This window comes from Schistosoma haematobium, chromosome 1 (genome assembly GCF_000699445.3).
Source record: "Schistosoma haematobium chromosome 1, whole genome shotgun sequence".
NCBI lineage: Eukaryota > Metazoa > Platyhelminthes > Trematoda > Strigeidida > Schistosomatidae > Schistosoma > Schistosoma haematobium.
The window spans coordinates 47405135-47409170 of record NC_067196.1 but is presented as its reverse complement, the minus strand read 5'-3'; positions in this window follow the sequence as shown (position 1 = coordinate 47409170).

The window sequence follows — 4036 nt, the reverse complement described above, 5'->3', positions numbered from 1 at the left end:
TTAATATTAAAATTACCTAATTTAAGAGAATATATTAAGTTGAAGAAATGAGTTCCTAAGATGTGCTTTAATAATAATCAGTCAGTCAGCTACAATGTAGGACTAGGCACATATATGCATCAGTTCAAGTTGCCACACCACATTAGCACAACAAGATGAACACCTAATTCATAGAAGTAGTTAATTCGATGGTGGTAATATATAAAAGAAAGATTGCATATAAGGATATAGTACAGGAAGAAAGAATTAGTTCGTAGAATGAAAGATATAAAGCAATTTTAATCTCATAGTTCAGGGGAAGACAGAGAGTGTATATACCGACGGCATTGTGATCGATTCTGAGTCATTTCACCCAGTCTCCGACCATTGGTTACGATAGTCACGCGGACCTCAACCAAGTAGTCTGCACCTACCAACATGACTTAGACTAGAAGTTAGTGAATTCAAGGACTGATGTCACGTTTTGGTTTGGTTTCTCCTAACTTTCTTCCGACCTTCTACAACACTAGTCAACATTGTACGTCGTGGTAATCGGTGTTCAGGCATATGTAACATGACTTAATCATCTCAGTTGATGAAGATTCACTACCTCACCAGCTGATTTACCATCATTCCCTAATACCCTGCGTCGAACCTCACTAATACTTACTCGGTGATCCCAGCAGATGCGAGCAATATTTCTAAGGCATCTGTGATCAAATACTGGTAGCTCACGAATATCTTTTACTCTTAACGGCCACCTTTACGCAGCCGTAAAGTAGAACAGAACACGTCCGTTAATTGATAGGCAGATATCTTACGTTCGCCATAGGTGACACAAGCTAGCAAAAGCCAAACGAGCTTTCTGAATCCGTGCTGAGATTTCATCAGACACCAACCCATCAGGGCTGATTAGACTTCCGAGATAACGCGTTCGACTACTTCACTCCCTATCCTTATTTCAGGTGTTGATGCAGACCAGTCCTGAAGCAACAACTTGCATCTAAAGGGAGAGAAGCACATTTCAAACATTCTGGCATTGTTACTTAGTGCTACCAATAGATTCTGAATTTTATTAGCGTTCTCACCAAACAGAACTATGTCATCTGCGTTTTCTAAGTCTATAAGTGGACCTCCTGGTAGGAGATCAATCCCCAGAAATTCAGTCGATGAGAGCACTATTTTCAGCAGTAGGTCTATGATGAAGTTAAACAAAAATGGAGAAAGTGGACAGCCTTGACGGACACCACTTGAGGTTGCCAAATCAGATGACAGTTCACCATAAGCTCTGACTCGATTAGTAGTGTTCGAGTAAAGATCCTTCACAAGGTTTATGTACTTCTGAGGTACGCCTTTCAATGACAAACACTGCCACAGAATCTTGATGTCTACAGAATCAAATGCCGCTTTTATATCAAGAAAGACCACCATTATTGGACGCCGATAAGTATGCCTATGTTCTAGAACCTGACGAATAGTGAATATGTGGTCAATGCAGCCACGACCAGGTCTGAAGCCAGCCTGATTTTCCCGTGTTGGCAGTTCACGAGTCTTAGTTAGGAGTCCGATAATTATTGAGGCTAGTACTTTAGATGCTAAGTTAGTCAGATTAATCCCTTTATGGTTATCACATTGATGATTTTGACCCCTTCTTATATATTGGGACAATCCGTGATTGCGACCAGTCTGACGGGATTACGTCCAACTCCCAGATTTTAGCTAAAATATTAGTCAACCTAATCGCTAAAATTGGACCACCGTCCTTAAAGACCTCTGGAGCCAATTCACCTGAACTAACCGCTCTTCCTCCTTTCAGATTAACTATAATAATAATGAAAGAATCGTCTATTCTTTGGTTATATGACACTTTCCTATTATTGTTATGGAAAATAGGCACCCTCACCTTAACATTTTTAAATACCTTAAATTTAATAGTAAGCAGAGTGAAGATTATAATATTGGGTAGTAATATCATCGATGAACAAGGAGGTTCAGATGCAGACGTAAAGGAGAAAATTGGCAAAGCAAGGGCCGCATTCCTACAATTGAAGAACATATGGAACTCAAAACAACTTTCAATCAATATCAAAATCAGAATCTTCAATACCAACGTCAAGACAGTTCCACTGTACGGAAATGAAACTTGGAGAACAACAACCACTATCAAGAAGGTATAAGTATTTATAAATGGTTGTCTACGCAAGATATTCAACATCCATCGCCCGGATACCATCAGTAACAGCCTACTGTGAGAGAGAACGAACTAGCTTCCAGCTGAAGAGGAAATTAGGAAAAGACGAAAGAAATGGATAGGACATACATTACGGGAATCACCAAACTGTATCACGAGGCAAGCCCTACCTTGGAATCCTGAAGGGAAGTGAAAAAGAGGAAGGCCAAAGAACAAATTACGTCGGGAAATAGAAACAGATATGAAAAGGATGAACAACAACTGGAAGGAGCTGGAAAGGATTGCACAGGGCAGGGCTGGATGAAGAGTGCTGGTGGGCGACCTACACTCCTCAACGAGAAGTAACAGCCATAAGTATTAGCTTCTATAAGATTATGGATAAGCTTTACTGACGAAGAAGTATTTATCATGAAATCAAAATTCTGAACATTTTATTGTTTTCTATCGAACATTGACTTTTAAACATTCGTCAATAAATAATATGATTTAGTTAAATTATAAATGTTAAAAGCATTTTAAAGTCATAAAAATTTAAGAGATGCATAATTTCATTTTGTTTTGATGAAATACAAAGTAGAACTAATTGGATTGAGATAGCATTTTTTAACTGAAAACTAATAATAGTCTACATTCTCATGAACTTCAGAAATCTTTGAAATAAAAAAAAACTTTTAAAGGTTTTCTTCTATTTCATATTTTCTATTGTTTTATCTAGAAACTAAGGGTATGTTTGCAAGAATCAGTTATATCTAAGTATTATGTGTAAGTGAAACTTTTATTCAATCGATTTTAATTACATAATTCAGGGTTCTATATTTGTATAGTATGTCCATCTAAAACTAGTATCTTATTACATTCTTCTGATCCAACTGACAGAGACCTCATTAGAAAAAACAAACTTAAACCACATTTCATTATAAATATGTTTTGTAGGTCATGAACATTAATTAGTTTGATAATACTTTAACAGAATCAAAGTAGATACTTAAATATTGTGTCATATCAGGTAGGATACATTTGGAAATAAGCTTTAACAATAATGGTTGAAAAACTTAAACTTTCCATTTTGAGGTCTCATTTTATCGGTAAATATTATGATTTGGTTATTATAATTAATCATAAATAAATTCCTTTGGCGATATAATGTTCTTAGAATTTTATTACCCGTTTATATCTTCGTAAGATAGAATACCCTTTAAATAAGTGTTAAATACAATGACATTAGAATAGATAAAGAAACTGCACATATTTGATGAAGACCTAATCTCTTTCATCTATATTAGATAAATCAGCACCATTTCTATATACATTATATTTTCAAATGAAATGTTTGTTAGGAGAGGCATTTTAAGGAGCTTATTACCAGTGGTATATAAACTTGCATTTACGCAATTGAAGAAGAAACATATCAATGACCTGAAATTGTCTTACTGATTACTAAACCAATCTATTTACGCTACTTGTAAGTAGCATAAAGACAGTTTGTTAAATTAATCCAGGGGCTCTAATTCGTCCTGCAAATTGTACGTAATAAGTTTATAATACTCTACATATTTACTTAATCATGTCAAATATGGTCGACAGAACGTCTATATATTAGTAAATTGTCAGCTTCTTACAAAATACAAAGTTTTAACAGTTAAGGTGTTTTCTAACAAAAAATAACACCACAAAAGTAACAAATTATCAGTCTCATGATACATTATCAAGGTCAAAGAATAAACTGTTTCAAAAAATGAACATAAATATATGTATGCACATCTTTTTACCAGACAATTGACAACCCTTTCTAAATTAACACAAATCTAAGTAGTATATACTAACAATACTAATCTTGTTTGTTTGTACTAAATATTTGTTTCGTTT